General features: G+C 42.1%; 1 protein-coding gene across 3 annotated transcripts in view; it reads left to right on the top strand.

Annotated features, from left to right (window-relative positions):
• The window catches only part of LOC117367468 (proton channel OTOP2-like), a 71,933-nt gene that overhangs the window by 12,311 nt on the left and 46,562 nt on the right, over positions 1-13,060 (top strand). The window contains exon 1 of one of the 3 annotated variants that reach the window (XM_033960024.1): positions 10,290-10,432. The exons of the other annotated variants lie outside the window; for them this stretch is intronic. The gene's annotated coding sequence lies outside the window, so the exon portion shown is untranslated. Of the gene's footprint in view, positions 1-10,289; positions 10,433-13,060 lie in introns of those variants that run through there. 3 annotated transcript variants of the gene reach the window in all.

The raw sequence follows: 13,060 nt of genomic DNA on the forward strand, positions 1-13,060 counted from the left end.
TCGGGCTGAAAGAGTGTGAAAGTGAGAAAGCTTTCAAATGCATGTGACACCCTCCTAATGAATGAGATTTGGCATCTCTGGACTAATATCTTCTTCCCTGTATGGGGGAGCTAAGCACCCTGCTCCCTCTCTCTGCAAAGGTGTGCCAAGTCAGACCTAAACTCTCCATACAGGGACTCTGCACTGCCACCTACTGGTATATTACAAAAAATCACAAACAAACAACAAAAAAAAGTTTTCTAGACAAAGAATATACAATATGTCATGTGTCATATAGAATCACCCATCTCATACACACATCAAATATGCTTTTCAAAGAGCCCCCCCTAGCACCTCATATCAGTAGACTGTGGGACCTTCGGCTAGATTCACTAACCTGCCTCTCGTGCATGCAAATGGGGACGATCGTTGGCATGCCCCCCACCAACCGCACAGATCACTGGAGAGTGATCCTTGAGCATGCACAGACCATCTTCCTTGACTGTCGATGGTCTGCGCATGCGCCGACCCTTCGTGCCTGGCAGAGCTTTTTTACTTTTTTTTACTAGCTGACTTTTTTTTTTTAACTTTTTTACTGTTTTTTCTACTTCACGAGCCTGTGGTTTTAACCCGCTTTAAACCCACGGGTTAAAACCATGCACTGCGGGGAAGGGCAGGCAAGTCAGAGCTGAATAGGGCAGGAGATCGGGGCTGAACAGGGCGACGAGACAGAGCTGGAAAGTCGGGGGCTAATAGCAGGAGATCGGGACAGAGAGCAGAGCAGAGAACAAGGCGCCAGAAAGCAGGGCAGCCCAGTCGGTGTCCCTCATTTGTTTAGTGAATCGCTGCCTGCCTATATTTGAATGCCGTTCCCCCTCATTTGCATGCGCAGATCAGATCGGTACACAGGTTAGTGCATCGGGTTGGAGGGAAATCGGGTCGCAAAGGGCTTGCAAACCGATCAGTACACGATCGGTTTGCTTAGTGAGTCTAGCCCCTTGTCTTTTTACCAATATTTTATATTACTTTCTACTTTTTGTATTTTTCTTCCATTACTAAACAAACACTGAAGTCATTATTTCAGAAAAGAATCCATAAGAACATAGTGACATTTACACATTTACATCACAGATAAAATATGAATTTTCTTCAATAATTAAAATATTACTAATTTTTTAGATCATATACTTTCTTCGAACCTCCAGTTAACGCGGTGGGTTCAAAAAATTCTTCATGCTTTTAAGAAAACTATTTCTACTTCAAGCCTAAGCTTTTAAATTCAGACTTATAATGAGAACATTCAATAAACCAGAAATGGAATCAATGTGGTCAGGTGGAGTGGCACCAAGCTTTCTGAAGGGATGAACGGCCTTGCTAAAACTTTCAGTGAAACATGTTGGCAAAGTTATCCCTGAAAGGAAGACCACATATAAGTTAAGTAACTTTATTAAGAGTAAAACGCCATGTCACATATTTATCTATTTAAGTAATTTTGATAATAAATATAGGATTCTGTGAAGAAGCAACACTTAAATCCAAGGTGGTATTTTTGAGGATTATATGAAGAAACGAATATAGGAGAAAAGGTTTAGAGCAAAAAGATATTGCTCTATTGACTACATTTCTGGTTTAAGAAAACTATAATATATTCAGAAGTTTTAATTTATAACATTTTATTGAAGGAATCAAATAAATATACAATAATATAATGCAAAAAGATATTCATTACAACTAGCTGATTACCCGGCATTGCCCGGATATTTATTTATCCCAAAATGTCCAACCCCCTACATGTCCCACCCCACTATGTCCCATATGTCCCACCCCCCACGTTACCCCCCCCCCCCACATATCCCATATGCCCCACCCCCATGTCCCAACCCCCTACCCTCCACATGTCCCAAAGGAATGTCCCTCTCTATGGGGCTGAACTTAGACTTAAACGGCATCGGGAGTGTCGGTATTCATCTCTGCGAGCCCGAAAACTATGGGTTGGACATTAATATCTGTCGCTTTTGATAATTTTAACATATCACCCCCTTCCCACCCCCACAGTATTTTACCCCGTCCCACCTGCACAATATTTTTCCCCAGATAGTAAGTCATATGTGTACCAAGTTTGGTTGAAATCTCTCCATGCGTTTCAGAGTTATGCTGAGTATTCATCTGTGAGCCCGAAAACACTATGGGGTAGATACTAAAATCTGTCATTTTCAATCATTTTTACATATCCCCCCTTCCCACCCCCACAGTGTGTGTCCTCAGATAGTAAGTAATGTGTATGTCAAGTTTGGTTGAAATCTGTCCATGCATTGAAGAGTTATGCTGGAATGTACATACATACACACACACACATATATTCAAATTATAATGTGAAATATCTGACAAAATGAATACATTACAACTAACGCAAAACTTGATTATAAACAACATTTTTAGTTTCACCTCCAGGAGCAAGAACATATAAATTCTTGGGTGAACCCACCCTTGAACAAGCAACATAGAGTTGTGGGCCGCGAGACCCCCAGAACATATCACCCCAGGTAGTGAGGGATCTGCATACCAAGTTTCGTTCAAATCGGTCAAGCCGTTTTTGAATTACTGTGAGAATGGCAGCTTTTTACATTTTTTCCATTGACATGAATGGGTGAAATCTGATTTTCTGTTTGTAGCTCCGCCCACGTGTGCAGGTGGGCCGCGAGACCCCCAGAACATATCACCCCAGGTAGTGAGAGATCTGCATACCAAGTTTCGTTCAAATCGGTCAAGCCGTTTTTGAATTACTGTGAGAATGGCAGCTTTTTACATTTTTTCCATTGACATGAATGGGTGAAATCTGATTTTCTGTTTGTAGCTCCGCCCACGTGTGCAGGTGGGCCGCGAGACCCCCAGAACATATCACCCCAGGTAGTGAGGGATCTGCATACCAAGTTTCGTTCAAATCGGTCAAGCCGTTTTTGAATTACTGTGAGAATGGCAGCTTTTTACATTTTTTCCATTGACATGAATGGGTGAAATCTGATTTTCTGTTTGTAGCTCAGCCCACGTGTGCAGGTGGGCTGCGAGACCCCCAGAACATATCACCCCAGGTAGTGAGGGATCTGCATACCAAGTTGCGTTCAAATCGGTCAAGCCGTTTTTGAATTACTGTGAGAATGGCAGCTTTTTACATTTTTTCCATTGACATGAATGGGTGAAATCTGATTTTATGTTTGTAGCTCCGCCCACGTGTGCAGGTGGGCCGCGAGACCCCCAGAACATATCATCCCAGGTAGTGAGGGATCTGCATACCAAGTTTCGTTCAAATCGGTCAAGCCGTTTTTGCGTGATCGCGGCACATACACACACAAATACATACATACACACATACATACCTCCGATTTTATATATATAGATTAGATTCACAATTATAATTTTTCCATACATATTTCTATCATTCCTCCAAAATATATTTCCATATGGCCTATTTCATTCCTCTATACACCACCACCACCCCTCCGTTCCCTTTCCCCTTCCCCCATTCTTTTTATTTCCAATTATAACATTGTAATGAAGGAATTAAGCAAATATAGAATTCAAGTATTTCCATACATATTACTATCAGAAGTTTTTTTTGCAGGAGAAGAGTTTTGGCTTCTGGCCCAAGCTCTATTATTGCCACAATTAGGCTACCGCAGTCTTAGGGCCCCTTTTACAAAACTGCGGCATTGATTCTCCTGCAGCAAATGCAACCAAGCCCAAAGGAATGGAATGGGCTTCGGTGCATTTACTGCAGTTCTAGACATATATTGAAAACACTGCACACAATGGGGTCCTTTTATCAAGCTGCGGTAGGGGTTTAATGCGCGTAATACCGCACATTAAACCGCCTGCCGCGCTAGCCGCTAACGCCTGCATTGAGCAGGCGTTAGTTTTTTAGCCGGCCGCGGGGGTTAGAGCGTGATGAAAGGACCCCAATGCAAAACACGGCGTTTCACCTAATCGTCTCACTAGGAAAATACGACAGTGTTTGATGTTATTTTCAAAAGCTTTGTTGGCTTCCAACTGAAGCAAAAATTATGCAAAAATTCTCACGTATCTTATATAAAAATACTCTATGGATTCAGCCCACGTTATGGGCTCCTTTTACTAAGCTGTGGTAGCATTTTTAGCATGCGTTACATTGCCCCGCGCGCTAACCCCGCGCCAAAAACTAACACCAGCTCAATGGAGGCGTTTGCGTCTAGCACGTGCTAAAACCACTAACACATCTTAGTAAAAGGAACCCTAGATGTATGATCACTTTTGTTTCATCCTTAGAGCCTGAAGAACTTATAATAATAATTATCCATTTGTTAAGGGTAATTTGGATTTCCTTTATAGTTACTTTTAATTTTCCTCTCAATCCCTTGACATGGGCTGCATTGTTTTTCAATAATAAGTACTTTGTACTAATTAATGAAAATAATAATAATTAAAAAAAAAAATCCATTTGCTTTTCCATCAACAAAAGGTTGGAAAAGACTGCAGCTACATGATAGACCTATATTGAGGAAAGAGGTTTTGGCTTGTTTTTATCAAACCTATACTTATAAGGATTTTAAAAAGTAAAGTGAAAACTGTTCTTTTTGGAAGATTTATGCTCTCAAACGGAAGCTGATAATTTTAACTTACAACAATCTATTAGGAAATTCCTAGTGGATTTTACTTGGCGTCTTGTCTTTGTAAACTGCTTTGAACTGAACAGGTGTTAGCAGCACACAAGTACAGATGTTATGTTGTGTTACATTAGGTTATATACTTGTAAATACCAATTTCAGAAAACTACCGTTTTACACTTTGACATTCACCAAGGGAGCTTAGTCAGGTCGTGGCTTCGGTGGGATAAGAATATCCATACTAGGTCCAGATCAATGATCCACGTAGCCCAGGGGCTGAGAGGAGATGTGACTGAAGTCTACAAAATCCTGAGTGGAGTAGAACGGGTACAAGTGGATCAATTTTTCGCTCCGTCAAAAATTACAAAGACTAGGGGGACACTCGATGAAGTTACAGGGAAATACTTTTAAAACCAATAGGAGGAAAAAAATTTTCACTCAGAGAATAGTTAAGCTCTGGAACGCGTTGCCAGAGGGTGTGGTACGAGCGGATAGCGCAGTTGGTTTTAAGAAAGGTTTTGAAAAGTTCCTGGAGGAAAAGTCCATAGTCTGTTATTGAGAAAGACATGGGGAAAGCCACTGCTTGCCCTGGATTAGTAGCATGGAATGTTGCTATTCTTTGGTGTTCTAGAATCTTGTTATTCTCTGAGATTCCAGAATCTTACTATTCTTAGAGATTCTGTATGGAATGTTGCTACTCTTTGGGTTTTTGCCAGGTACTAGTGACCTGGTTTGGCCACCATGAGAACGGGCTACTGAGCTTGATCTGGGACTATTGGTCTGACCCAGTAAGGCTATTCTTATGTTCTTAGGTTTCCAACAGAGGCCATGAAGACAGGGGCTACATGAACCATTGGGCTGACCCAGAAAGGCTATTCTTATGTTCTTCTATGAGATATGATCAATGATATTGCTAAGATGGAAATGAAAGGAGATGTGATGATATTGATTGACTTTAATCTACCAGACGTGGATTGGAGTAGAAGCAGAAGTGGAGAGAAGAGGAAAGACAGAGGTTGCCTTACAAGGGTCTTTGTTCAGACAAATGATGAAGGAACCCATCAGGGAAGGGTCGATGCTGAACTTAGTACAGTACTCATGAATGAAGAAAGTGTGTCTAATGACTGAGTGGGCACCCACCTGAGCAGTAATGATCCCTACACAGTGTGGTGTGATATAAAAGATAAGGTGGAGTCTAGACACACCAAACTCAATGTTCTGGATTTCAAACATGCCGACTGGTAAAATGGAGAAGTACCTGAAGGAGGAGTAGGTGGGGTGGGAGAAATGGAAAGGGAATATAAAAAGGGCTACGGATCTTTATGCAAAGAATTTAAATAAAGCATGAGTAAAAAGGAAACTGATATGGTTGGCCAATGAAGTCGTTGCAAAAAGGTACGAGGGGCCGCTGAAAAGTTCTCAGCTCAACCAACAAGGCTGGGGCAATCTCCATCGAGGGCTATACACTTAGTCCAGTGATTTTCTACTTTTTCATTCCATTGGAAAAATATAGAATGAAAAAAAGAAGAAAATCACCGGGCTAAGTGTATAGCCTTCGATAGAGACATCCCCAACTTTGTTGGTTGGGCTGAGAACTTTTCAGCGGCCCCTCGTAGCATCTACAAAGGGATCACAAAAGGAGAAGCACAAACAAAATTACTACATAAAGCTGGAAGAGTGAAAGAAAGAAGTCAGAATGACAAAAGTATGGACAGAAGTAAACAACTAAAGATATAAAGCATGGCAATAAGACAAAAAAAGAAGGCCAGAGATGGAATTAGGAGACACATAGTTGCTGAGGATCGATGTGTGGAAAGTGATGAGAGAAAAGTGGAAATGCTCAATGAATATCTCTGTTCAGTGCTCATTGAAGAAAAACCTGGAGAAGGTCCACAGATGACTGGCGAAAATGCATATGGGGATGGCACAGATACTATACATTAAGATAGTGGACACGGGATCCAGTGAGATACATCTCAGGATACTGAAGGAGCTCAAAGAAATATTGTTGGGGTCCTCCAGAGGATGTGTTGAATAAAGTCTTGGAAACGGAGAAGCTCCATAACATTGGATAAAAGGCTGATGTGGTCCTCTTCGCAAAAGCGGGAAGAGAGAAGAGGTGAAAAAGTACAAGCTGAGACGTCTAACCTCATTGATGGGAAAGATAATGGAGAGACTGCTGAAGGAAACAACTAGAAATTTTCTGTAATATAATGAGATGCAAGATCCGAGGCAACATGACTTCGCCAGGTAGATTGTGCCACCCAAATCTGATTGATTTCTTTTACTGGGTACAAAGTCAGGAAAGGCAGGTGCTGTGTCAGCAAGACAAAAAAAAAGAGCCACACAATGCGGTCTCTACGGTGGGTCTGAAGAATGAATTTATTTTATTTGTGGGCTAGAATAAATATTTGTTCATAGGTTCTTTTGAAGTCTGGCGCATTTGGCTCTTACAATGGGTTATATTTAATTAATGCATGTGTTTCGGCTTCTTTGGGCTTTTAAAACCAGGACCATATGGTTTTAACAATTGGGTGAAAATATTAGTTGGCTTTTTTTTATACTGTATTTGTTTAGAGGCTGGTGCTCTATAACCCTATCAATAGATATAAATGGTTTTGTGCCTTGTTTGAAAGAATCTTTTCTTTCTTGTTTCAGATGTTGTTGCTTTACAGGTTAAGATATTTGACATCCTGACTGGATTATTATATTTGGTCCTTCAGATTTAAGGATTTTCTTTTTAAAATCTTATTTTCTTTTATACTGTATACAAGCTTGAAAGTTACCAAAGTGGTGTACATTCAGGTACAGTAAGGATTGCATTTTATAGTTCTTTTTCTTACTTATGTTTAATTAATGTTTAGTTTCTTTGGGTTTTCTTTTTAAATTTTGTCTTTATTCAATGTTTCGTTTCTTTTGATCTTAACTTTTGTTGTTTTTCTCTTTCCTTATGTGGTGTGGTTCTTGTAATGGTCGTTTTTGGCGCCATGATATTGCCTCACTTATGTCCAATTTTTAAGGTGTCTTACTTATGTACCCCTAAAACAGGTAGGCCTGCCAAAACATATCAGGCATCAACATATATTGAAATGTAATTGGATGGATGTATAGTATTTCTTTCTAGGCTGCTTACTTTATTTAGGGCTCCTTTTACTGAAGATTAGCGCACGCTAACCCCCGCGCTCTGTGGAAAATACTAACGCCAGCTCTATGGAGGCGTTAGCGTGTAGCACGTGCAGCAATGTAGCGTGCGCTAAAACCGCTAGCGCAGCTTAGTAAAAAAGAGCATACGTTAAATTATCAACAACTTTACTCACCTGGGGTCATTTTGACCCCCATCGCTTATAAGCACTGTACGCTGCTTCAGCTTAATAATTTAGCAAATTCTCACGGTTATGGCACTCAAGTCAAACATTTATGGGCTCCTTTTACTAAGCTGCGTTAGCGTTTCTAGCGCATGCAGCATTTTAGTATGCGTTAAACCCATGCTACGCGGCTAGAACTAACGCCAGCTCAGTGCGCACGTGGCAATTTAGCGTGCACTATTCCGCGTGTTAAAGCCCTAACGCGGCTTAGTAAAAGGAGGCCTATGTGTTTATTAAGGGCTCCTTTTGCTAAGCTGCGTTAATGTTTTTAGCGCACGCATTTTAGCAAGCGCTAAACCTGCGCTTTGCGGATAGAACTAATGCCAGCTCAATGCTGGTTTTAAGGTTTAGTGCACGCGGCAATTTAGCGCGCGCTATTCTGCATGTTAATGCCCTAACGCAGCTTAGTAAAAGGAGCCCCAAATGTATATTTAGGCCTACAGCACAACCGGTGACGTTCTGGTAATGTTTCAATAATGTTTCTTCTCTTATCCAGCACACTCACTGCATACAAATGGACAATATTCAGGGCGGTTCATAGTCATTCGCGCACAAGACTTCAGCGCGCCGACATTGGAGTGCAGATAATTCGGCGCAAGACCCCAGTGCTCTGACGTGGGGTGTGAGTGGGGAACCCCCCCCCCCCCCAGTTTACTTCATACTCCTTGCGCCGCCATTGGGGGGATGGGGGGTTGGAACCCTCCATTATAGAGTATACTTAACTTTTTCCCGATTTTTGAGGAAAAAGTTAAGTTTTCTCTATAATGTGGGGGGTTGCACCCCCTCACACTCCCTCCAACGGCAGCGTGAAGACCATTCCAACGATCAACCATCCTTTCGGTGAAGAAGTACTTCCAGACTTCATGGCGATATCAGGAAGTACTTCTTCACCGAAAGGGTGGTCGATCATTGGAATGGTCTTCCACGTCAGGTAGTCGAAGCCAGCAACATGCTCGACTTCAAGAGACGATGGGATAAACATGTGGGTTCACTCTGGGGAAATGCTTAGGGGAGGGTTCTTTTAAGGGGAGGGTTCTTTGAGTGGACAGACTTGTTGGGCCGTCGGCCCTTTTCTGCCGTCATACTCTATGTAATTTTGGTGGGCTATTTTGGGGGAGGGTAGGCTAGGGGAAAATAGATTGGTTAGGTTAGCTGGGAAAAATGTGTCCCATGCGCCCACCCCTTGGAGTGGATGAAAGGGGGGGGGGGCTAGGATGGGAGTTGGGGGGGGGGTCACAGCTTGCAGGAATAGAGAGATCAATATGTGGGGAAAAGGCTTTGATTAAGGAATAAAACTATCCTGCAAGCTTGAGTGTGGCACCGTCTTGAGCGATTTGGGGATGATTAACAGCCCAGCGTCACTAAAGGCCAAGGGAGTTTGGGTGACATATTCAGCTTGTTTGATATCATCAAGCTGAACTGGGGTCTGACATACGTATGAGGCTCAAGTGTATAAGTTGAAAATGGATTTTGTTTGCTGCATTACAATTGTTTGGAATTGTTTGAGATTAATAATCACATAAAATAAGAACATAAGCATTGCCATACTGGGACAGACCAAAAGTCCATCAAGTCCAGTATCCTGTTTCCAGTAGTGGCCAATCCAGATCACAAGTAGAAATCCAAAGAGTAGCAACATTCCAGAGTTGAGATGGTGATGTCATAATGCCTCATTCCATCAATGCCTAAGAGCCAACCTCATCAATGATGTCATAAAGGCTTGATTATCCTATACTTGGCTCACATAAGAGCTGCCATACTGGGAGAGACCGAAGGTCTTTCAAGCGCAGTATCCTGTTTCCAAAAGTGGCCAACCCAGGTCACAAAGTACCTGGAAAGATCCCAAATTTGTTTTGCTTAATCTAAGAATAAGCAGTGGATTTTCCCTATTCCTCCTTAATAATGATAGATATACTGTAGAAGGGAGCATAGAGGGAGTATCCTGCACAGAGAGCCATGTACAACCCTGGTCATCTTTCTGGACCACAGTGGTCTTTATCTGCCTTCATTTACTATGTTATTCTGCTTGGTAGAGCAGATCGCAGTATAACAGTGAGGGCTGCCAAGACCAGTCCTGCTGTACCTTGAAACTCTGGTCCGGTGAAAAGGTTCAAAACAAATGCCATTATGTTTTATCACTGACATGAAGTGACTTTAACCACAATGCCTCCAGATCCTTTCTGAATATGACGTGACATGTCTACAGTAACTTCAAACCAGTATTCCCACTCCACCCCATTTTAATCCTCTTGGCTTTTAAAAAAAAAATTTTTTAGTTTGAGGTACAGTATAAAGAACACAGGGAGCTGTTGCCACCGTTCAGGTCATGTAAGAGGAATGGATTCCTTTTGATTGCTGCCTCGGAACATGGAAAATCCGACTGGAAATGACATTTTGCAAAGGAAAATATACAGAAGTCTGTGCAGATAAAGAGAAGAGTCAAGGAGAGAGGTATGTAGTAGCTATTTGTCTTGGCGTTCGCTGTTCTCTAGAGCACTGTTTCTCAACTCGGTCCTGGAGTACCCCCTGGCCAGTCAGGTTTTCAGGATCTCCCACAATGAATATACAGAAACTGCCTCCATTCTATGCACATTTCTTTCATGCATATTCATTGTGGAGATCCTGAAAACCTGACTGGCCAGGGGGTACTCCAGGACCGGGTTGAGAAACCCTGCTCTATAGCCTCAGGGCACTGCCTGGCCCCTTCTTGAACTTTTCTTTTGATAAGTTTGAAAACCCGTTTATACATTTCATTGGCAATTTAAGCTGAATTTGTTTGAAGCCCGTTGGAGGGACGGTTTAATGAGCGACGGTGCCGTTTCACAGTTTTAACTCTGCAGAAATCAAATCCTCAGGACAATATGAACTAATTTGTCTGATTCTCTTGGAAAGCTTTCCTCGATTAGAAACTTGCATAAGACCTTGCATGATTCAGGAACAGTTGGGTAATTAGAATTTGTGATGCGTGGAATTGCACTGGGGTTCTGGCAGAAGGGAATTAGTGGTCCAATTTGCTATAAGAATGCATATCAGGACACGTCACTATCAGATCTATTCCCCAAAAAGAGAGTGGCTAAATAGTAACTTATTGAAGCGAGAAGGGATTCAGCGCTTGATTGGATTTCGGGGAGGGAAATATGACATTGAGATTCAGTTCTCTTCTTCCTAAACTTAACACTAGTTCCAGTTCACCCTACAGGAATTGTAATGTGGCTAAGAAAAGATGTGTTTAGACTTGCTTGGCAATACTGCCAATAAAAATTACATAATTCTGCCATTTCCAAACTGTGAAGGGAAGTTTGTGAATAAGAACATAAGAACTGCCATCTCCGGATCAGACATTCGGTCCATCAAGTCCGGCGATCCGCACACGCGGAGGCCCTGCCAGGTGTACACCTGGCGTAATTTATAGTCCACCATATCTTTATATGCCTCTCTTAAGGAGATATGCATCTAGTTTGCTCTTGAAGCCTAGGACGGTCGATTCTGCAATAATCTCCTCTGGGAGGGCATTCCAGGTGTCAACCACTCTCTGAGTGAAGCAGAACTTCCTGACATTAGTCCTGAACCTGTCCCCCCTTAGCTTCATTACATGTCCTCTAGTCCGTGTCAATTTGGACAGTGTAAATAATCTTCTCTGCTCTATTTTGTCGATTCCTTTCAGTATTTTGAAGGTCTCGATCATATCCCCACGCAGTCTCCTTTTCTCAAGGGAGAACAATCCTAGTGTTATAAGTCTATCCTCATATTCCAGTTTCTCCATACCCTTCACCAGTTTTGTTGCTCGTCTCTGCACCCTCTCCAGCAGTTTTATATCCTTCTTTAGGTAGGGAGACCAATGTTGGACGCAGTATTCCAAGTGGGGTCTGACCATTGCCCTGTAAAGCGGCATTATGACTTTCTCCGATCTACTCGAGATTCCTTTCTTTATCATGCCCAACATTCTATTTGCCTTCTTTGCCGCTGCCGCGCATTGTGCCGACGGCTTCAGGGTCCTATCTATCAGTACGCCCGGGTCCCTCTCTTGTTCGCTTTTTCCCAGAGTTGCACCTGACATTGTATACTCGTATTCCTTATTTTTATTGCCTAAATGCATTACCTTGCATTTCTCCACATTGAACTTCATCTGCCATTTCTCCGCCCATGTTTCTAACCGACACAAGTCGCTCTGGAGTTTCTCTCTATCCTCCTGCGATCTGATTGCCCGGCATAGTTTTGTATCGTCTGCAAACTTGATGATCTCACTGGATGTTCCTTCCTCCAGGTCATTGATATAAATATTAAAAAGGATCGGCCCAAGTACCGAGCCCTGGGGTACACCACTAGTCACTTTCTCCCAATCGGAGAACTTCCCATCATTAGTTATGTGGAAGACACTTTTCAAAGCCATGTCGATGGCAATATATGTTTTATTGTGAAAATCCTGCTCTCTCAATGCACCCACCGGCACAAGTCAATCGTTCATTCAATTCTCTATACCGTTCTCCCAGGGGAGCTCAGAATGGTTTGCATTAATTTATTCAGGTACTTGAGCATATTTCTCTGTCCGGGTGGGCTCACAATCTATCTAATGCATCTGGGGCAACAAGGAGCAGGGTCACAAGGAGCAGAGTGAGTTTCAACCCATAAGCTCAGGGTGCTTTAACCAAATTTAAGCCAAATTTAGCTTTAAGCCAAGTTTAGGGGGAGTTATGTGAAGCCTTTTCCACCTGTTAAGTGACTTTAACACACAGAAAATGGGTCTTAAAACATACCCAAACCTGGAGTAGACATTCTCAGGGTTGTAGTTTGAAAGAATCTGGGGTGGCATTGCAATCTAATAATAATAATAATTTTATTTCTTATATACCGCTATACCTTAAGTTCTAATGCATACTCTGTAAAATACACATTTGCACCCACCTTGGAACAGGTGTAAATTTGCCCATGAGCATTTATTTGTGTGTTTGGAGAGAGCTTTGGATGCCTCCATTGTTAAGCTATTAACCGAAATGTAAGTTGTTTACTTCAAGCTTACCTGTACTGGATTAGTTTGGATGAATCTCTTCATAAAGACAGTTAATACAAGGGGGTGCAGAG

The sequence above is a fragment of the Geotrypetes seraphini genome, chromosome 10, assembly GCF_902459505.1.
Source record: "Geotrypetes seraphini chromosome 10, aGeoSer1.1, whole genome shotgun sequence".
Taxonomy (NCBI): Eukaryota; Metazoa; Chordata; class Amphibia; order Gymnophiona; family Dermophiidae; genus Geotrypetes; species Geotrypetes seraphini.